Here is a 23,555-nt window from a genome sequence, read left to right as displayed (position 1 = left end):
GACCTGTAGCTGGGGGTGGGGGAGCCTGCCCCAGTCTCACCCACATGTTCTAAATTCTTGTTCCTCATCTCCCCACAGCTGTCCTCTGGGAGGCATTACGCAAGATGGGACTGCGCCCTGGGTATGATTGGGCTCTCACTGCCCCTCAGCATTGTCCTGGGGCACAAGAGGCCCCAGGATAGCCACAGCCTGGTGGTCTGGTGCAGGGAGTTGGCGTCCTGGACCAGGCAGAGCGCAGAGGGTCTCACCAGGGTGCATGGGGAAATGGTCCTGAACTCTCAGCCCTCTGTCTGCTCCATGTCTCTTCTCTATCCCCAGAGGAGATCTAAAAGAAACCATCAGAATTGGGGGCTCCATGAAACCCATATGTAGGCCATCACTGACAAGAGGCTGTCTCACCTCTGCTGCATGCCCAGGCCTCATGGGGCTGTCCCTCAGGCCGGATGCTCTCAATCCTGTTAGGGAGTGCTCCTGCCCACATCCGGGCACTGCCACCGCCTCTAGTTATGGACTCCTTTCCTTGCCCTCAGGATGAGGCACCCATTCCTTGGCGATCTGAGGAAGCTCATTACAGATGACTTTGTGAAGCAGAAGTAAGTAATTACCGAGGTAACTTTGTCTCACACACATGCCTTCCTCGTGTGCTGGTCTGGCTGAGGAAGCCGTTCCCCGTCCTGTATCTTAACAATAGGGGGATGGGGGCTCTTGGGTGAGTGTGGGTGGGATTAGAATTCCAGGGCAGTCTTCGGGGGGTGGGGAGGAAGGGGTGCACGTTGACTGAGAACACAGTGCGGGGTGTGTTATGACCATCACATCGTTCAGCACCTGCCCTGCAGGCTGTAGGAGAATTTCCCTGCTTTACATCTCAGGAACCTGGGGCTCAGAGAGTGGAAGTCTGAGCATGGCCCTGCTGCTAAGGGGCCCATTTGGGCCTGAAGCCCAGCCCTCCTGACTTTCTGGCCAGGGCGCACCCTGTCCTCGGTCCTCGGAGAACATGTGGCAAGACTCACACAGGTGCACTAGCACCTGTGAGCACACACACGGTCAGGAGTGTACACGGAGCACGCTGCTGCTCTTGGGCTATTTCTTCCCTTCACAGTCGTTTCTATGGTGGACTGTCCCAGGGCTCAGCCTGACCACGGACGAGACCCTGTGGTGGGGTGTGCTCAGAGCAGGGGCCTGAAGAAATGGCTCCTCTGTTTACAACACACCCGACAGGAATCCGGGGTCATTGTGACAAGGGCACAAAACTTGTGGCCTTCCCATGAACAAACACCCTACACATGCCCCCACCCCACCCACCTACCCCCCCGCCCCCGCACCTCCCCCATGGCTGCTGGTCCTGACCCATGGCCCAGGGCTTTGAAGGTCTCAGTATTGGAGGTGGAAACCCTGGGAGTTGGGTACGGATTCTCAGAATCCGGGCTGGGAAGGGGCCACCTGGGAGCCATTAGCACAACAACAACAGGTCTGCCTGGCTGGAGGCAAAGTTTCTTTTCCTGTCCACTGAGGTACCTGAATACAAGAAGATCCCCAATAGCAGCCCACCTGAGTATGAATTCCTCTGGGGCCTGCGGGCCCACGAGACCAGCAAGATGAGGGTGCTGAGATTCATTGCCCAGGTAACGGAGAGCCCCTGCTGGGGGCCAGGCCCAGGGGCTGGCCTTTCCCATACCTTGTCTGTCGTCACAGCCTCCTTAGGCTGTTTGTCTGTCTGTCCAGTGAGGACACTGAGGCTCAGAAAGGTTCCTAGGTAACTCACCCGTGTTCACAACGTAGAACGTCACGTGTGAGGATGGGCGAAACCTCAGGTCTGGCCCAGAATGAGAGGGGCCCGACTCAGTGGTCTTTATTTTTATAGTGATTATGCACAGCACAGAGGAGGGTGAACAGCGGGAACAGGTGCTCAGTGGACGTGGGGTAGCTGTCAGGACGGTTGTTGTTATTCCATCACAGAATCAGAACCGAGACCCCAGGAATGGAAGGCTCATTTCTTGGAGGCTGTGGATGATGCTTTCAAGACAATGGATGTGGATATGGCTGAGGAACATGCCAGGGCCCAGATGAGGGCCCAGATGAACATCGGGATGAAGCTCTGATTGGACGGTGGAGCTGGGACGACATACAGGTGGAGCTCCTGTCCTGGGATGAAGATGGAGATTTTGGCGACGCCTGGGCCAGGATCCCTTTGCTTTCTGGGCCAGATACCATCAGTACATTCTGAATAGCAACGCCAAGGCCACAGCCACACCCAGAGCTGGGCGTCAGCGGCACCGATGGGCCCGCCAACACAACCATCCTATCCTAGATGGATGCCGCACCCACCATCCGCACCAAATGCTGCAAGAACGAGTGCCAACTTCTTCTCCTGGATCCAGTGGGCAGTGGGAAGTTCAAGTGGGAAGTGGGGGGGAGGTGGGAAGTGGGGGGTGGGAAGCTATGAGGTCAGCAGACCCTTGTTTTGTTCTTACATATCCCTCACTGTGTTCTTTGTATTCTATTTTCTGTCTGTGCCTTTTGTATTCTGTTTGTGCCTTGTGCTCCTGTGTCTGCAGCGATCTCACCCAGCCCATGTGCCTCACTCACCTCCATGTTCACATAGCACTCTAGGCAGCCTCTCATTGCACGGAAGGCTCTATGCAGCCTCCGAGCTCTCTTTGCCCTGGCATGCAAGCCTTGCTGTTCCTTGTGCTGCCATGTTTTTTTTGTGTCAGTGTGTCATGTTTTTTGCAAATGAATTGGGATGTTTCCTCAAAATTGGTGCACGTGTTGCTCTGAGTGGCCCGCAGTGTTGCATCTGGTGGCCCGTGGTGTGGGGGTGGGCCACTGTCTGCCTGGGGTGGAGGTGGGGCACTGCCTAAGAGAGAGGTGCCTGTGAGGAGACGAGAGGTGGGTTTGAGTGTTCCGGTCCATGTAGTTATGTGGTTTCACACGGTGCAGCCCAGTTAGACCCCTAACGGGGTGGGTGGGGGGAGGAAGCAGGATGGGTGGGGTGGGGTGGAGAGGACCACTGTCCTCCCCACTAAGGGACACTGGTGGGAGACACCTGTCCCTCACCACCAGGGGGCCCCCACCTTTGGACCTTCCGGCCCTGGAACTCTTCCCCCCACCTCTTCAGGCACACAGGACCTCATCCCTCCCTCATCATCCACACAATTTTAGGACCTCATCCCTCAGACAGGGCCTTAAGGACAATGAGGTAGGCCTCGAGGATCGTTATTCTCCCTCCCAGATTTAAGGAGGAATAGCTGCATGCAGACCTTGAATTTAAGGAAAACATGGCTGGGACCTGAGGCCTGTTTGGGGCTGCCTGTGGCTTCCTTGGAAGCAGGGCTTGGGGGCTGAGGCCAAGGCCAGTCCTGGTGTCTGTCCCCACTGGGGCAAGGCTAACGGGGTTTGGGGCAAAGGGTGGCAGTTAGTTCTGCAATGGGGGTAGTGGATGCAGCTGAGGCGGAGACACCAGGGCCCCTGGACAGTGCTCAGTAGCAGGCAGGGACAGTGTCCTGAGGCTCTCCTTGGCAGTGATATTCACACCTTGGGAGGACAAGGCCCCAGATTAAGAGTAGTTAAGGGCCATTGTCCCCATTGCCTCTTTTCCCTGAGAAGAGGTTCTCCTCTCTCAGCCAGACCTGGATCCTGACGTAGACCCAGCTGCATAATTTGCCGGGCCCAGTGGAAAATGAAAACGCAGGCCCCTTTGCTCAAAAATCAGTAAGAATTCCAAGAGAACAACAGTAGAGCATTGAGCCACACATGTGGAGCCCTTCTGAGTGGAGGGTCCTGTGGCAGTGTGTAGGTCTCACCCCCAGGAAACTGGCTCTGTCTGCACCCCTCCCCTAAAGACAGGCTTCAGGTGGGTCTTCTGCCTTGTTGCCTGGTGCTATCATCTCTGCCTCCCTGCCTGCTGGGTCCCTGCCTGGCCACAAGGACATTCTGAGATTCTGACAGAAATGGAGCCCCCTTGCCTTTAAGTTTCCAGGCACGTGGCCTGAGATGTGCGTGTGCCTGGTGTCTGTGTTTATGTGTGTGTGTGTGGGTGGGCAGGGGACGGATGAATGATGCCTGGGACACCAGCCCTGGTGTGGTGAATGATACATGACGTTTCTGGTACCCTCACCCTGGCAACCTCCCAGGACCCTGTTGTGCGCACAGTAAAGAAAACATGCCTTTACATGGATGGATGTGAGGCTCTCACCGTAAGCCACAGGTGTGAGTTTGAGCACAGTGTGCAAAGGGCACTTGAGATATGGCAGCTCATCTGGAAAGGAGGAGAAAGCAGCCGTCAGAGACAGGGTGCTGGGGAGGTCACCAAGTCCCCAGGCCTGCAGGTTTAGAGCACTCTCCCCTGTCCACACCCCTTCCCCAGGGAGGGCCTCCCCAGGATCCCACTCCCCCGACCCTGCAGGGGGCAGTGCTGAGAGCAGGGTGGTCAGAGAGGAAGGGGGCAGAGAGGAGGCAGGAGGGCCCTAGGGAATGCAGACAGACTGTGGGTCCCCCAGGAGGGTCGGGCTGACCACCTTGGAGGTGGCCTAGCTCCTCACTCACAGTGCAACCATGACGCCAAGGCAGGCCTTCCTCCCGCCGCAGCCTCGGGTCGGGCCTTCCACAGGCTCCCCACCACACAGGCTCACGGTACACCTGAGCAAGTGTTTTCTGACACACTGCTGAGCGCCAGGGCCCTTGGTTGAGGTGTGCACGCACCCGGGCAGCCCCACAGCTTTCTCCCACCCGGGCCTGCACCTTCTGACTCCTCTCAGTCTTGTTGATGGATGAGCGTTCCTCGATTCACTTGTTTCCAGTTATTGACTACTACGCATTACGTTTTCTGAATGTTCACTTACCATGTTTTGTATGGGCCTAGGTCTTATTTACCAGACAGCCCTGAGGGGAGGGGATGATCAGGTACATTCCAGAGATGAGGAAAATGAGGCTCTGAGAGGGAAGACACTCGCCCTAAGGCACACAGCTAGGAAGTGACAGCACTGGGCTTTGAACCCAGAACCCTCTGAGTTCGAATGTGTGCTCTGCCCACTGCAGTCTGCTGCCAACACCTTCAAGGGGCTCAGAGGATCCTGGGGCAACACCCCACTTCTCACCACTCTTGATGACATCTACCCTCCTGCCCTCCCAGGCTGCTCATACTGCTCCCAGAACCCCACCCCCAGGGCTTCCCACCCCTGAGGTTTATCCTGGGCTTTAAGGTGCCTGCCAGTGCCCTCCAATCCCCTGAGACATCCATTTTGGTGATTTCCTGGGCTTCCATCCTGCTCTTCCTTGTATCATTGTCACCATCACAACCTGTCAGGCCCTGGCCCGGCCCCAGCACTTTGGTGCACTATCTCCTTCCAACCTCACTGATACTCTGCAGGGGTTACTGTTCCTCATGGAACACACAACAGCTCAGACTCAGAGACGGGAAGCTACCTGCCTGAGGTCTCTGACCCAGCTCTGCCACCGCCTCCACAAATGATCTTGGCCCCACTTTTCCTCTCTCTGGCCCTCAGAGTTCCCATCTCTCAGGCACAGGATTGGACTAGGTTGTACTCTGAGGGTGCCCCAGCTCTGAGATCTGCATTCTTAGTCGCATCATCTCTGGACCTCAGTTTCCTCACCTGAGTAATGGGGGTAGGAGCCTGTCCCCAGCCCTGCCTGCCATAGCTCCCAGCTGTGAGCAGCTGGTGCAGTCTGTGCAAAGCAGGTAGGAAGTAGGAAAAGCAGGGTGCAAACAGGACGTGCACGTGCTGCCCACACACTCCATGTGTGTCTGAGAGGGCAGGGCACCTGGAATGCATCTGGGATCGACATCCCTCCCTGACCCCCTGAGCCCCGTGACCTTGGGCCAGTCAGTTCACCTCTCAGAGCCTCCATTTCCTCACCTGCACAGTTGGGTCACAGTGCCCGCCTTACAGCACTGAGCAGCGGAGATGTGGACGGTGTCAGAAATCTAGCAACACAAGGACCCCCATTCCAACCCTTGTCACCTTTTTCCAGAGAGGCGATTGAGGACCCGGCAGAGGAAATGACTTGTCCAATGTCAAGTTCTCAAGTGCCCCAGGTTTCAATTCTGCATGACTCCATCTTACAAGTGCCGTTGATTGTGAAACTAGCAAGGTAGAAATGATACAAGTCTGCAGGACATTGCACACTTCAAATACAACTTTGCACTCACTGTCCTCACACACCCTCACAGTATTCCGGAGATGCCATCACTTCAGCATCTACGTCAGAAATGGACTCTCGCACTCGAAGGTGACACAACCGTCCCTTGCCAGGCCACCTGCCATACTATGTGGTTCAGCAAATGTAGGTAATTTTCTTTGAAATAGTTGACATATCCACAGGTTACAAAGTCTGAGAAACGAAGTGAGGTGTACACACTCAATGGCCACATAGAAGAAAATTAAAAACCCTGTAGGTGCTAAGACTTGATGAAGATGTGGAGCAAAGAACTCCCCTACACTGTCCATGGAAGTCTTAATTCGTACGAGGGCTTTGGGAAACATTCGGGATTAGAGCATGTTGATATTTCAGGCGGCCTTGAAGGAGGAGCTATCAGACACAAAGTCTAGGCAAAAGTGAATGTGCTGAAGGCAGACAGGGAAGAAGTGGGAAGATGTAACTCTACTACGAGTTACCCGTTGCTTTTAGCCACGAATGTGAGACAGGTGAGAGCCAGAGATTCATGTGCCTGATGGGATGACAGCAGCTTCACATTATGCTTTAGCCTGCTTCTGAAAGTAACTAGGCAAACGTGGGGTCCTGGCAATTGGAACGGGGACAAAGGGAGGAGCCCTAGGACCAGGTCACCTCAAATATCCTCCTCTTGCTTCCTTCCCTCCATATGGAAAAAGGGCACAAGGCACAAGGTTGGGATGCAGCAGGAGCAAGGGCAAGGGCAAGAGCAAGCGTCATTGTAGAAGGACATTCCCCAGGAGATGGAGTCCAACCTCAGCCGTAGTTTCGAATTCTTGTCCTGAAACACACTTTGTTCATCTGCTTGGGGGTGGGGTGGGGAGGGCAGGAGAGGCTGGCTAGAACCCCCAGCTTGCTGCTCGTAAGTAAAATCCTTTAATGAATGATAAAGCCCCGAACGTGTTTTTTTTGTTTTGTTTTTTTTTTTAATTTTATTAAATTTATTGGGGTGACAATTGTTAGTAAAATTACATAGATTTCAGGTGTACAATTCTGTATTACATCATCTATAAATCCCACTGTGTGTTCATCACCCAGAGTCAGTTCTCCTTCCATCACCATATATTCATTATAAGAGGTCTACGTTTTGGGTGTTGCTTAGCAAACTCAGTTCCTCCAAATGAAACTAATAGTCAAGGTTTATTTTTCTTTCTATATTGAATAAGTTGGACAGGTAACACTGTGTAAATCTAAGGTGTACAGCATGGTACTTTCATATGTTATATATTGTAATATTGTTGCCATTGTAATAATATTTATCACACTGCATACTTACAGTACGATGTTGTTGTCTACATTCAATATACTATACATTAGATCTCTACGGCTCCTTTAGTACTCATTACAAGTTTGTACCCTTAAACACCATCAACCTCATCCCCTGCCTGACCCCCCACCTTCATTCCCTGGTAACCCCCATTTTACGGTTTTTGTTTGTTGATCTTTTGGCGTGTTTTTTTTTTTTTTTTAATTTTATTTTATTTATTTATTTTTTTTTGCTCACTTCTCCATTTATTAGAAGAACTACATTTGGAGAGGCACAAAGCACTTTAGTTTTACATGACTACAAAGTTATCACAAATCCGAAACTTTTTAGTCACAGATATTTCCCTTACTCCGCTTAAAGAAAAGCTTTCAAAACATCTGAGTTAGCTTGATACACAGAGACCCTGAATATACGGGAACTACATATTTTTAAATGCCTGTATTTCCCGCTTTAATAATGTCCTCTTTAAATAGAACCCAGCACAAAAGGGATTGAAATATGCAAGGTTATGATGCAAATGCTTTGGAGATAGTGAGATTAATCTGTACAACATGGGAAAAGATATAGTGTGCACAGAAGTTCTAGAAGGATGCACTGAGCCATCTGGGCTTCCATGTCTTGTGCCGTCCATTCTGGTGCTGTCTGACTAATTTTCTCCAAAAGGTTATTCACTTGGAAACAAAGCAATTGGATCTGTTTGCCTCATGTTGGCAGGGCTTCTCGTGTTTCAAAATGAACTATTCCCTCAATCTGATCAAAAAAATAAAAATAAATAAATCTAGTCTTAAGTCCTTGTGCTATCATTTGCGATGCTATCTTTTCTGCCTTAGCTGCAGGGATCTCTAAAAGAGCTCCAAGTTCTTCAAGGGTGATATTATTATACAACTTACTTGCAGACAACAAATTGTGTTCAATGACAGCTCTGTCCAAGATGCTAGAACCATCCGCTGTAGTTGCTTTTTGGTGGGCATCAGCATGGCAGCAAATTCTTGCAGTTGATTTCCTCTGATGAGCCTATCCAGGTACATGTTCTCTAGGATCCCATAAGCAGCAAGTTGCTGGCACCTTTGTTCCTTAGAAGGAATAGCTAGCATTTGAGAACGCTGCTGTCCTGCTGATGCTAAGGTGGTACAGTGCAAAGCATGTTTTAAGGCCTCTAGTCTTTCTCTTTCGTGCACTATTGTCTTGTAAGAGAGCTCATTGTACTTTTGTGCAGCTTCGATGAATTTTCTTCTATAATCAAGAACACGTGCACAGCATACCTTATAATGTATCTGTAACTGTTCATCGGTTGGTTCATTCTGAAGCAATGATGCTCAATGTATGTAAGCCTCTGCCTGGACGGGATCATCATCCTCTAGATGTAGCCGAGCAGTCTTCGGATGAGTCTCCAGTGTATAATCTACCTTGTACTGTTTTTGTCCTTTTTCCAAAGGAACTACCACCAACACTTGGGCTGCATTTCACCAACCTTCTTCTTTCTCGTATATGGATCAAGATGCTGTCTTATGGAAGCAACCTGCTCCTCAAATGAAATGACTCTAGGCTGGATCTTTTCCAAGGTAAAATGATAGATTTCTTTGGCTGTGCTATCAGGCAGGTTAGGGAGATGTGTGCAGAAATCAGTCAGCAACTGTCGAGAGATCATGAGGCTGACATTCTCATTTACCATTGTTTCCGCAAAAGCTTTCAACGCTTCTAGTTGTTCTGCCCCAGATAACGGAACGGCTTTTCCCAGGATCTGAAGATACTTGCCCGCCAGATCTTTATGAGAACCGCTCGAATTCATGAGCTGGGCCAAATACTGTCGCACGGCTGCCGCCATCTTTCTTCCAGCTCCTACTGTTTGTTTCTTCTTTACACGGTTGAGATTTTCAGATTCCACATGTAATTGATATCATATAGTACTCGTCTTTCTTTGACTTGTCTAGTTTAGCATGATGTGCTCAAGGTTCACCCATGTTGCCACAAATGGCAGGATATCATCCTTTCTCTTGGCTGAATAATATTCCATTCTGTATATATACCACACGTTTTTTATCCTTTCATCCATTGATGGGCATTTGGGTGCTTTCCGTATCTTGGTTTCTGTGAATAATGCTGTGATAAGCATTAAAGTGCATATATCTAGTCAAACTCCTGTTTTCATTCCTGAGGGTATACATCCAGCAGTGGAATAGCTGGATCATAAGATAGATCTATTTTTAATTTTTTGAGGAACCTCCATATTGTTTCCTGCAGTGGTTGGAGAAAAAGATGCAGAAAAATGAAATTGGATGCCTATCTCACACCACTCACAAAAATTAACTCAACATGGATCAAAGACGTAAACATAAGAGCTGATACCACACAACTCCTAGAAGAAAATGTAGGCAAGAAGCTCAATGATATTGGTCTGGCAATGACCTTTTTTGGACACGATGCCAAAAGCGCAAACATAAAAAGCAAAAATCAACAAATGGGACTACACACATCAAACTCAAAAGCTCTGCAGATCAAAACAAACAATTAACACAATGAAAAGACAGCCCACGGAACGGGAGAACATTTTTGCAAACCATACACTTGATAAGGGATTGATATCCAAAATATGTAGGAAAAAAAACACAAAAAAACTTACACAACTGAATAAAAATAATAATAATAAATAAACAATGTGATTAAAATGGGCAGAAGAACTAAATAGACAGTTCTCCAAAGAAGACATCAAATTGGTCAACAGGCACATGGGAAGATGCTCAACATCACTAATCATCAGGGAAAGGCAAATGACATCCACAATGAGATATCACCTCACACGGTCAGGGTTTCTCTTTACCAGCTTTAATTTACAAGTAAAAAATGTGACCATTTTTAAGTGTACAGTTCCATGGACTTTGACAAATGCTACAATCGATGTAACTGCCACCCAAATCAAGAAAGAGAACATTTTCAAAACCTAATAAAGTTCCCTTGCGGCCCTTCCCAGTGAATGACTACTATCGACATCCAGGCTTATGCAATCACTGATCTTTTTTCTATATCGCTGTAGATTAGAATTCTCTCTCCTAGGGCCTGTTGTAAAACATAAACATGCACTATGTAATCTTTGCTGTCTGTCCTCCTTTTTCGCTGCTTGAATGCTCAGGAAATTCTTCCACATTGTGGCATGAATCCGTAGGTTATGTTAAAATTGTTCCTATTCACGGACCACCTGATTGATTCCCTTGAAATCACACAGGTGTGTGTGTGTGTGTGTGTGTGTGTGTGTGTGTGTGTGTGTGTGTGTATGTCATATATACATGTATATATTTAAATATGCATATATACATATATCCTATTTCTATTTCTATATACTGACAAAGAATTGGGAAATGAAATTTAAGAGAATACTACTACTTACTTACTACTCAAAAAGAAGGGCAAGTCTTAGTTCTGAATCTAACAAATGATGCACCGTATTTGTATGCTGAAAACAGCAAAACAGCGAAGAAAGAAATAAGAGAAGACTCAAATAAATGGAGGAACACACTAAATGGTCATGGGTTGCAATACTTGACATAGTGACAATGTCAATATTCCTGAAATTTATCTATAGATTTAATGCAATTCCAATAAAACTCTCAGCAGGATGTTTTGTAGATAGACAAGTGGATTCTAAAGCTTTTATGGAAAGTGAAAGAAACCAGAAGAGCCAAATCAATTGTGAAAAGAAGAACAAAGTTGGAGGAATCACATCACCTCATTTAAAACTTATAAAGTTACAGTAAACAAAAGTCAGCTTGACAATGGTGAAGGGGTAGACAAAGAAATAAATGGACCAGAGGAGAGAATCCAGAACTAGTCGCACAAAACATGACCAATTCTTTTCGGATGAGGCACCAAAACAATGCAATGAAGAGAGGACTGTCTTGTCAACAAATGTGTGGAAACAACCAGATGTCCATCTAAAAGTAAAGGGACCTCACATCTCATACTAAAACCGCTAAAAATAAATCTTAGACATAAATCAAGAACATAAAACTATAAAACGTTTAGAAGGAAACAACAGAAAAACTTCGACCCGGAGTTTGGCAAAGATGTTTTAGGCATGACGCCAAAAAACCCTTTTTCCTCTGTGAATGATACTGTTAACGATGTGAAAATACAAATCCCAAGCTGGGAGAATATATTTGCAAATTACATATCCAACGAAGTCCTTGTAACCAGAATATGTAAAGAACTGTTGAAACTCAACATTAAGAAAAGAATGGACAAAATATTTGAACAGATACTTCAACGCAAAGGAGATGAGTTATAGATATAGATATAAATATAGATGATCTAAATATAGATATAAGTATAGATGTATAGAGAGAACCAAATATAAAGAAAAATTAAGGTGAGATACCAGTATTACTGTATTAAAATTGTTAAATGTGAGAGAGGAGAGAGAGAGAGAGAGAGAGAGAGAAAGAAAGAAAGAAAGAAAGAAAGAAAGAAAGAAAGAAAGAAAGAAAGAAAGAAAGAAAGAAAGAAAGAAAGAAAGAAAGAAAAAGAAAGAAAGAAAGAGGAAGAAAGAAAACCAAGCAGATAAACAAAAACCCATCTGACAATAACAAATGATGTTTAGGATGGGCAGCACCTGGATTTATCACATGTTGCTGGAGGAAATATAAAGTGTACAGCCTCTCTGGAAAACAGTTTTGTTGCTTCCTATGAAATTAAACATACACTTAGACATATGAGCCAGCAGGCTCACCCCGAAGGATTTCCCCTAGAGGAGTTTTAACTTGAGTTCACACAAAATCCTGTACACGATGTTTAGAGCAGCTCTGTTCATAATTAACCCAAACTTGAAACAATCCACATGCCCTTCAACAAAGTGTATTATTTCTACACAGTTGAATACTATTCAGTGGCAGAAAGGAATGAACTATTGATACAATCAACTATTTGGATGAAACTCCCAATCATCATGCGTAGTGTTAGAAGCCCGTCTCAGAACGTTGCATTTTAAAGGGTTCCATTTATATGACCTTCTTGTAAAGATAAAACAATCCTGACTGAGAGCAGGTCTGTGGTGCCATGTTTAGGTGTGGAGTGAGTGTGACTACAAAAGGACTTCATGGGAGTATGGAAATGTTCTCAATACCGATTGTGGTGACCGTTACAAGCATCTATATACATGTGTTAAAATTCCTGCAACTGGATGTCCAAAAGAAGTCTATGTCACTGAATGTTAATTTAAATACAAAGTTAAAGAAATAATGGTGAAATAGTTTTTTTCCAATCAAACAAAAATGAATATTAGAACTGTACACCAGTGGCCTGAACTATAGAAAAACATTGACTGATGAAGGGAAACCATGACAAATATAAACCCAGATCAACACAAAGGAATGAGCAGCTATAGACATGGTAAATACGTGAAAAAAATATTTTAACAATGACTGTCCTTAAATGGTAACTGAATGTTTTCAAAACCAATAAAAATGCATCATGGGGGATATCATATACGAGGTCAGACAATTAAATTCGTGAACACATCCTAGAAAAAGTGCTAAATACCTCATTGCTGAACATCACTACGGTCACCTTTAAAACACTCCCCTTGGGAAGCTATGCACCGAGGCCAGTGCCTAGTCCACCCTTCAAAGCAGTTTTGGAACTCTTTTTCTGGAATGGCCATCAGAGCTGTCATCGTATTACCCTTGATATCCTGAATATCATCAAAACGTCTTCCTCCTTTAGATATCAAAAAGGTTAGCAATAGCGTTGCAACAAGTTCACGAACTTAATTGTCAGACCTCGTGTGGGTTTGTGTGTGTGTGTGTATACATATACATGTATATATATGCATCTATACATATATATGTGTATATATATACATACATGTATATATATGTATATATATGCATATATACATATATATATATATAATGCATGGAAACAGAAGCTAACGGACGGGAATAGAGAAATAAAGGCATACTTTTAAGGTTTTTGCCTTGCACATGCAGTGAAGTTATTTGTCAGTGAAATATCTAAATGAAATATGTACAGTGTAATCTTACAGGGACAATTGAAATATAAAACAAAGAAACAGGTAAAATCCAATTCACAGATTGAAAATGGAATACTGAAAAATAGCTCAGTAATGCACAGGATGACACAGGAATTAGGTGAAAGAATGAGAAGACAAATGAAGGAAAGTAGGAACGAAGGAGGGAAGGAAGGACGCAAGGAAGCAATCTACACAAAATAAGGCGGTGGATTTAAAGCCAGTCATATTTATACTTAAACTAAATGTAAACATTCTAAACTCTCAAACAAAAGGCAGCGATTTCGAGGCAGGATAGCTGCAAGATACTACAATATGCTGTTGAATGGAAACTCACTTTAATATAGACACAGAGACAGGTTCAGTGTGGAAGGGCTGAAAAAGATACACCATGTGAAAATGAATTGTAGGAAAAATGAAAAGGTATAAAAACGGATAAGGTACTTTCAGGACCAGGAGCATTATTAGTGAGAAACAGGGACAGTTAGTGATAATGAAAGTGACACTTAATCAAGAAAGCATAACAATCCTCAGTGCACTGGATCAAAGAGCTTTAAATTACATAAAGTGAAAACTGACATAACTTAAAAGAGATAGGGCACATAAATCTATTTAACAGTTGGAAATTTCAAAAATTATCTCTGAGATTTTGATATAGCAAATAGATAGAAGGTCAATGAAGATGAAGAAGACTTTAACAACAGCATCAACTAATTTGGCCTAACAATAGTACATTCCACCCAATAGCAGTAGAATCCACATTCACACGATATAAATGAATGGAGAGGTAGATGACGTGTACGCATGTTAAGACTCAATATTGCCAAGATGTAAATTCTTCCCCTATTGATCTTTTGAGTCGCGGAAATTCAAAAGACTAGAAAGCAACAAGGTGATTATACAACTTTTACTGCCATACCAAAGATTGGAATAGCCAGCAAAATTCAGAACAAGAAATACATGTTTGAAATTCTCACCCTGCCCAACTTCGTAAGTTACTATAAAGCTACAGTCATCAAGACAGTGTGGTAGTAGTATAAGTATAGACATATAAATATATGGAAAACAAATAGGAAGTCCAGAAATAGACATACACATGTAGGGGCGATTGGTGTTTGACAGCGGTGCTAATGGAATCCAATGGGGGGAAACATGCTTTCTACAAATATTGGACAAGCGTTGAATATGCAGATGAAAACAAATGCAACTTTCACATTACTTCAAATCACATACAAACATAGTCTAACATGGATAATAAGCATACATGATTTAACACAAGAAATAAACCTAATGTCCACACCAAACTTGAACACGAATGATGGTAGCGGCTTTATTCATAATGTCCCCAAACTGAAAACATCCCAGATGTCCATCGATTGGTGAATGGATTATCCAATTGTCACATATCCATACAAAGATCAAAAGGAACAAACTACCGGCATTCACAATGCATGGGATTATCAAAAGCATTAAGTGGAAGACCAGAAACAGATTACTTCATACTGCCTGATTCATTTCACATGGAATTCTTGAGAAGTCAAAACTGAAATGAGAGAAGGAAGGTTTGTGGTTGCCCACGGCTGGAGGTGACTGAGGAGAACGACCGCAAAGGCACATGAGGGAGTTTTGTGGGACACTGGAAATGTTCTCTCCCTTGATATTGGTGGTGGTTACACAGATGTTTCAACTTGTCAGAACTCATCAAACTGGACACTTAAATGGGTATAAAATATAAATTATGCCCCAACAAAACCAAGAAAGAAACGGGACAGATGTTTTACATATAGAAAAACAAAGTATCTGAAAGCAAGAACCGAAGGGGTACATTTTCAACAGGTAAGACAATGGTGAAGAGAGAATGAGTGTACTCGATGATGGGTCAGGTAAAAATATCTAGCATAAAATGTACAGGGACAAAAGGATGAAAAATGCAGAATGGGTTAGGGAGGGATATATTGGATGCAGAGGCCTAACGTATTTTAGTTGGAGTTCCATGAAGAGATGACAAAGAGAAAAGTGCCTAGGTGATATTGGAACAGAGAGGGGCCTGGGTGTTTCCAAAGCTGCTGAATAACACCTCGCCTTACACTCAAGAAACACTGAGAATCCCGAGCAGGATAATTCTGAAGTAAATCTCTCTTAAACTTCTATAGCCGAACCTCTGAAGAGCAAACAAAGAGAACATCATCAAAGCAACTGGGGAAAACTCGAGCCATAGTCTTGAAAACAGGATGATGAGACTGACAGTTGACTTTCAACGTAAACAAGGGAGGCAGAAGTCTGTAGAATGATATCTTCAAAGTGATGAAAGACTATAATAACCAACTGAGAGCCCTATAACCAGGAAAACGGCCTTTAAGATGAAGGTGAAATAAAGGCATTTTCAGACAAAAAAGTGAATGTTTCATATTCTTACCATACGATCCAGCAATCATGCATGCTCCTTGCCTAAATCATTTACCTAAATGAATTGAAAACTTTTGTCTGCACAAAAACCGGAGTTTATAACAGCTTTATTCATAATTGCCAAAACTTGGAAGCAGTTGTTCAGCATGGTGACTACACTTAATAATAATGTATTGCATACCTAAAATTTGCTGAAAGAGTAGACCTCAACTGTACTCCTCTCTCTCTCTCTCTCTCTCTCTCTCTCTCTCTCACACACACACACACACACACACACACAGAAGAGTATCTATGTGACATGATGGATATGTTAATTATCTTGATCATGGCAGTCATTTCATCATGAATACATATATCAAAACATCACGTTGTAGAACCTAAATGTATACATTTTTTTTGTCAATCGTACCTCAATAAACCCGAAACAAAAAAAAAATGATCTGCAGTACGTGAGTGGGGAAACCGTGGTACACGCATACAATGCAATATTTTCAACACTAAAGAGAAATGAGCTATCAAGCCACAAGAGACATTTGAAAAACTCAAAGTACGTTGATACATGAAAAGCGACTACATGAAAAGGTTACCTAGTGTATAATTCCAACAGTGTGATTTTGGAAAAGGCAGAAGTATGGAGACAGTTGAAAGATCAATGGTTGCCAGGATTTGTGGGCATCGAAGGAAGGAAGACGAGGTGGAGCAAAAGGGAGTTTTAGGACAGTGAATGTATTCTCTATGTTGCAATAATGATGGACACATGTCATTATACTTTTCAAAAGTACAATGCAAAGAGTGGACCCGAATGCAAAACTATGGACTTCAGTCAATAGGCATGTATCAATATTGATTCATCAATTGTAAGAGATGGACCACAATAATACAAGATGTAAATGATACGGGAAACCTAGAGCGGGGTACAGGTGGCGAGGTGAACGAGTATGTGGGAACTCTCTGTATTTTCCAATCAATTTTACTGTAAGCATAAAACTGCTCTAAAAAAATCTATTAATTTAAATTAGAAAAAAAATATTTCACAAGCACATCCACACTAAAGGAAATACTTACGTGTGTTCTTTTAAGAGAAAGAGTAAGATCCCTGATGAAACTCAAAGATATGGAAGTAATGAAGAGTGACCTATCACATAAATATGTGGGTATATTGAAATGATATTGGTGTTATAAAGTAATACTAAAAATAATGTCTTTTTTCCTTTTTTTTTTTTTTTTTACAATTTCTTGGGGTGACAATTGTTAGTAAAATTACATAGATTTCAGGTATACAATTCTGTATTACATCACCTATAAATCCCATTGTGTGTTCAACACCCCGAGTCAGTTCTCCTTCCATCACCATATATTTGATCCCCCTTACCCTCATCTCCCCCCCCCCACCTCCTTACCCTCTGGTAACCACTAAACTATTGTCTGTGTCTATGAGTTTCTTTTTTCTCATTTGTTTGTCTTGTTCTCTTCTTTTTGGTTTATATAACACATATCAGTGAAGTCATATGGTTCTCTGCTTTTTCTGTCTGACTTATTTCTCTTAGCATCATACTCTCAAGATCCATCCATGTTGTCACAAATGTTCCTATATCATCTTTTCTTACCACCGAATAGTATTCCATTGTGTATACATACCACAACTTCTTTATCTATTCATCTATCGAAGGACATTTTGGTTGATTCCATGTCTTGGCCACCGTAAACAAAGCTGCAATGAACATTGGAGCACATGTGTCTTTATGTATAAATACTTTCAGATTTTTTTGGTAGATACCCAGGAGAACGATTCCTGGGTCATATGGTAATTCTATTGGTAATTTTTTGAGGAACCTCCACACTGCCTTCCATAACGGCTGCACCAGTCTGCATTCCCACCAACAGTGTATGAGGTTTCCTTTTTCTCCACAGTCGGAGGCACTGTTTGCAAAAATCTTCTCCCATTCAGTTGGTGGCCTCTTTATTTTGTCAATGGTTTCTTTTGCTGTGCAGAAGCTTTTAAGTTTCATATAGTCCCATTCGTTTATTTTAGCTTTTACTTCCATTGCCTTTGGAGTCAAATTCATAAAATGCTCTTTGAACCCAAGGTCCATAAGTTTAGTACCTATGTTTTCTTCTATGCAGTTTATTGTGTCAGGTCTTATGCTTAAGTCTTTGATCCATTTTGAATTAATTTGGTACATGGTGACAGATCTTGTCACAAATGGTCCTATTTCATCTTTTCTTACCATTGAATAGTATTCCATTGTGTATATATGCCACAACTTCTTTATCCATTCATCTATCGAAGGACATTTTGGTTGTTTCCATGTCTTGGCCACCGTAAACAAAGCTGCAATGAACATTGGAGCACATGTGTCTTTATGTATAAATGTTTTCAGATTTTTTGGGTAGATACCCAGGAGAGGGATTGCTGGGTCATATGGTAATTCTATTTGTAATTTTTGAGGAACCTCCACACTGCCTTCCATAACGGCTGCACCAGTCTGCATTCCCACCAACAGTGTATGAGGGTTCCTTTTTCTCCACAGCCTCTCCAACACTTGTTACTATTTGTCTTGTTGATGATAGCCATTCTGACTGGGGTGAGGTGATATCTCATTGTGGTTTTGATTTGCATTTCTCTGATGATTAGTGATGTTGAGCATTTTTCATATGTCTATTTGCCATTTGTATGTCCTCTTTGGAGAAATGTCTCTTCAGGTCCTCTGCCCATTTTTCAATTGGGTTGTTTGTTTTTTGTTGTTGAGTTGCATGAGTTCCTTGTATATTTTGGATATTAGCCCTTATCGGAGGCACTGTTTGCAAAAACCTTCTCCCATTCAGTTGGTTGCCTCTTTATTTTGTCGATGGTTTCTTTTGCTGTGCAGAAGCTTTTAAGTTTCATATAGTCCCATTCGTTTATTTTAGCTTTTACTTCCATTGCCTTTGGAGTCAAATTCATAAAATGCTCTTTGAACCCAAGGTCCATAAGTTTAGTACCTATGTTTTCTTCTATGCAGTTTATTGTGTCAGGTCTTATGCTTAAGTCTTTGATCCATTTTGAATTAATTTTGGTACATGGTGACAGATAGCAGTCCAGTTTCATTCTTTTGCACGTGGCTTTCCAATTCTCCCAGCACCATTTATTGAAGAGGCTGTCTTTCCTCCATTGTATTTTTCTAGCTTCTTTGTCAAAAATTATCTGTCCATATTTATGTGGTTTTATATCTGGGTTCTCAATACTATTCCATTGTCCTATGTGTCTGTTTTTCTGCCAATACCATGCTATTTTGATTATTGTTGCCCTGTTGCACAAGCTATAGACAGGGGGTGTGATACCTCCAGTATTGTTCTTTTATTTAAGATTGCTTTGGATATTCGAGTCTTTAGTGGTTCCAAACAAATCTGATGGTTTTTTGTACTATTTCTTTACAAAATGCCATTGGAATTTTGATGAGGATTGCATTGAATCTGTATATTGCTTTGGGTAATATGGCCATTTTAACTATGTTGATTCTTCCAATCCATGAGCACGGAATGTCTTTCCCTTTCTTTGTGTCTTCTTCAATTGTTTTCAAAAATGTCTTACAGTTTTCAGCATATAGGTCTTTCACATCCTTGGTTAAGTTTATCCCTAGGTATTTTATTGTTTTTGCTGCATTTGCAAAAGAAATTGTTTTCTGTATTTCTCTTTCTGAAATTTCATTGTTAGTATATAGGAATGCAATGGACTTTTGTACGTTGATTTTGTAGCCAGCAACTTTACTGTATTCGTGATTGTTTCTAATAGCTTTTTGGTAGAGTCTTTAGGGTTTTCTATATAGCATCATGTCATCTGCGTAGACTGACAATTTAACTTCTTCATTTCCAATTTGGAGGCCTTTTATTTCTTTCTCTTGCCTGATTGCTCTGGCAAGGACTTCCAACACTATGTTGAAAAGCAGAGGTGATAGGGGACAGCCCTGTCGTGTTCCTGAACGTAAAGCAAAGGGCTTCCGTTTTTCACCATTAATTATGAGATTAGCAGAGGGCTTGTCATATATGGCGTTTATTATGTTAAGGTATTTTCCTTCTATAACTATTTTATTAAGTGTTTTAATCATAAATGGATGTTGTATCTTGTCAAATGCTTTTTCTGCATCAATTGATATAATCATATGATTTTTGTCCTTTATTTTGTTTATGTGATGTATCACATTGATGGATTTGTGGATGTTGAACCATCCTTGTGCCCTGGGATGAACCCCACTTGGTCGTGATGAATAATCTTTTAATGCATTGTTGTATTCGATTTGCTAGAATTTTATTTAGGATTTTTGCATCTGTATTCATCAGAGATATTGGTCTGTAGTTTTCTTTTTTGTGCTGTCCTTACCAGGTTTTGGTATCAGGGTAATGTTGGCCTCATAAAATGAGTTAGGGAGTACTGTCTCTTCTTTCAATTTTTGGAAGAGTTTGAGCAGGATTGGCATTAGATCCTCTTTGAATGTTTGGTAGAATTCACTAGTGAAGCCATCTGGTCCTGGACTTTTGCTTTTGGGAAGGTTTTGGATGACTGATTCAATTTCGTTACGGGTGATCGCTCTGTTTAGATTTTCCAGTTCTTCATGGTTTAGCCTTGGAAGGCTATATGTTTCTAAGAACTTGTCCATTTCTTCTAGGTTATTGAATTTGGTGGCTTACAGTTCTTCATAGTATTCTTGGATGATCCTTTGTATTTCTATTGTGTCCGGGATAACTTCCCCTTTTTCATTTCTGATTTTGTTAGTTAGTGTCTTCTCTCTTTTTATCTTAGTGAGTCTAGCCAAGGGTTTGTCAATTTTGTTAATCTTTTCAAAGAACCAGCTCTTTGTCACATTAATTTTTTCTATTGTCTTTTTGTTCTCTATTTCATTTAGTTCTGCTCTGATTTTTGTTATTTCCTTTCTTCTGCTGACCTTGGGTTTCACTTGTTCTTCTTTTTCTAGTTCTTTAAGGTGTAACATGAGGTTATTTATTTGGGATTTTCTTGTTTCTTGAGATAGGCCTGTAATGATATAAATTTCCCTCTTAAAACTGCTTTCGCTGCATCCCAAAAATTTTGGTAGGATGTATTTTCATTGTCATTTGTTTCTATGTATCTTTTGATCTCTCCTCTAATTTCTTCTTTGACCCAGTCGTTCTTTAAAAGTATGTTGTTTAATCTCCATGTATTTGTGTTTTTCCTGCTTTCTTTTTGCAGTTGATATCCAATTTCAAAGCCTTGTGATCAGAGAATATGCTTGGTATGATTTCAGTCTTCTTAAATTTGCTGAGGCTGATTTTATGTCCCAATATATGGTCTATCCTTGAGAATGTTCCATGTACACTAGAAAAGAATGTATAGTCTGATGTTTTAGGATGAAGTGCTCTATAAATGTCAATTATGTCCATTTCATCTAATGTGTCATTTAGGGCTGCTATTTCGTTATTTATTTTCTGTTTGGATGATCTATCCATAGCTGTCAATGATGTATTTAAGTCCCCTAGTATAATTGTGTTTTGGTCAATTTCTCCCTTTAGTTCTGTTAGTAGTTGCTTGGTATATTTTGGTGCTCCCTGATTGGGGGCATAAATATTGATGACTGTTATGTCTTCTTGTTGTATAGTCCCCTTCACCATTATGAAATGTCCATCTTTGTCTCTTGTTATCTTTTTCATCCTGAAGTCTGTTTCATCTGATATCATTATGGCTACACCTGATTTTCTCTGGGTACCATTTGCTTGGAGTGTCAATTTCCACCCTTTCACTTTGAGTCTATGCTTGTCCTTGTAGCTGAGATGTGTCTCTTGGAGACAGCATATGGTTGGGTTTAGTTTTTTGATCCAATCTGCTACTCTGTGCCTTTTTATTGGTGAGTTCAGTCCATTTACATTTAGGGTGATTATTGATATGTGAGGATTTCCTGTCATTCTATCTTTAGTTTTCTGGTAAGGCTGTGTCTCCATTGTTTCTTTGCCTTTTTGTTGTTGTCTATTATTTCTGTGTGGTGGTATTCTATGATGTTTCCCTCTGTTTCTTCTTTTATTACAGTATATATTTCAGTTCTGGATTTTTTTTGAGTGGTTACCCTTAAGTTTATGTAAAAGAAAGTTTGATATTTAGAGTATTCCATTTTCTTCAGCACGCTTACTTTCTCCATTCCCGTATTCTGGTTCAGGCCTTTACTCTCCCCCTTTTTGAGTTTTGGTTGCCACAAATTGTCCCTGTTGATGGTGGTCGAATAGCCTCCTTTAGTATTTCTTGTAGTGCAGGTCGTGTATTAGAAATGTCCTCAGCTTCTGTATGTCTGGAAAGGTCTTTATTCCTCCTTCATATCTAAAGGATATCTTTGCTGGATACGTTATTCTCGGCTCATAAATTCTCTCTTTCAACAGTTTGAATATTTGGTTACATTCCCTCCTGGCTTGTAGAGTTTTTGCTGAAAATCTGATAATCTAATGGACTTTCCTTTGTAGGTCACCGTCTTCTTTTCCCTGGCTGCCTTGAGGATTCATTCTTTATCGTTGATTTTAGACAGCTTCAATACGATGTGCCTTGGAGAAGACCTGTTGGGATTGAGGTAATTAGGTGTTCTATTTGCTTCTTGGATACGAGGATCCAGTTCTGTCCACAAGTTTGGGAAGTTCTCATCAACAATTTGTTTGAATATATTCTCTGTTCCCTTTTCTCTTTTCTTCTCCTTCTGGTATGCCCATTATTCTTATATTGCTCTTTCTGATGGAGTCAGAAAGTTCTTGTAGAGTTCTTTCATTTCTTTTAAGTCTCAAGTCTTTCTTCTTCCATCTGTGTAATTTCCAGGTTTCTATCTTCGATGTCACTGATTCTTTCCTCCATCTGGTCAACTCTACTACCTAAGCTGGTTATTTCATTCTTAATTTCTTCTATTGAGTTCTTAATCTCCAGAAATTCTATTTGGTTCTTTTTTAAAATTTCAATCTCTTTCGTAAAATGCTCATGTTGTTCTTTGATTGTGTTTCTGAGTTCATTAAACTGCCTTTCTGTGTTTTCTTGCATCTCGTTGAGTTTTTTCAGAACTGCAATCTTGAATTCTCTGTCATTTAAGTCACATATTTCCATATCTTTAAGTTCTTTTCTGGAGACTTTTCACTTTCTTTCTGAGCTGTCCTGTTGCCTTGGCTATTCATGGGAATTACTGATTTATTATTTCTCTTCCTAGACATCTACAGGAGTGGCTTCTACAACAGGTTAATAGGAAGAGATCTTTCTTTTGTTTTCCAGTAGAATGTTTTATTTTCTCTCCGACTGCAGCCTTTATTTTCTCTCTCACACGGTAGTGCTATGTTTTCTCTGCACTACTCCAGCTTCACACACAATGGGGGGATTCCCTGGGAAACGGGCTTCTCCTCTGTTTGTAGTTCCCCTGGGTCGCAGGGAGCAGTGTCCGTGTGGGTGTGCTGGGAGCTTTTGAAGTTCCAAAGTTCTTCCTGCACTAGATTCAGAGCCTGTATGTTTCAGCAGTTCTGTTTACTCCTGCAGGGATCCTCCCAGATAGGTGGGGCCAGTGGCGGGGTGAGTTGTGAGAGGTGGCCCAGAGCAAGGCGGCGACCACCGCCATAGCCAGTCCTGCTTCCACAGCTCCCTCCCTTCTGTCAGAACTAGTTGGGCTCTCCTTCCATCACCATATATTCGATCCTCCTTACCCTCAT

The 23,555-nt window shown here is 42.5% G+C and overlaps 2 long non-coding RNA genes, 1 other non-coding gene and 1 pseudogene across 4 annotated transcripts in view; 3 read left to right on the top strand and 1 right to left on the bottom strand.

Moving 5' to 3' along the window:
* The window catches only part of LOC141569613 (uncharacterized), a 100,768-nt gene that overhangs the window by 18,329 nt on the left and 58,884 nt on the right, over positions 1-23,555 (top strand). The gene's annotated exons all lie outside the window — the stretch shown is intronic.
* Positions 1,158-1,285, top strand: LOC141569795 (small nucleolar RNA SNORA11). The gene has a single exon (XR_012493590.1). It is a non-coding gene; the product is annotated as a small nucleolar RNA SNORA11 (small nucleolar RNA).
* LOC141569664 (COP9 signalosome complex subunit 4-like) lies at positions 7,152-9,284 on the bottom strand (annotated as a pseudogene).
* On the top strand, positions 8,900-9,589 carry LOC141569665 (uncharacterized). The gene is made up of 2 exons (XR_012493400.1): positions 8,900-9,021; positions 9,146-9,589. It is a non-coding gene; the product is annotated as an uncharacterized LOC141569665 (long non-coding RNA).

The sequence above is a fragment of the Rhinolophus sinicus genome, chromosome X, assembly GCF_036562045.2.
Source record: "Rhinolophus sinicus isolate RSC01 chromosome X, ASM3656204v1, whole genome shotgun sequence".
In the NCBI taxonomy this organism is placed as follows: Eukaryota; Metazoa; Chordata; class Mammalia; order Chiroptera; family Rhinolophidae; genus Rhinolophus; species Rhinolophus sinicus.
This window is presented reverse-complemented; position numbering and strand designations above follow the sequence as displayed.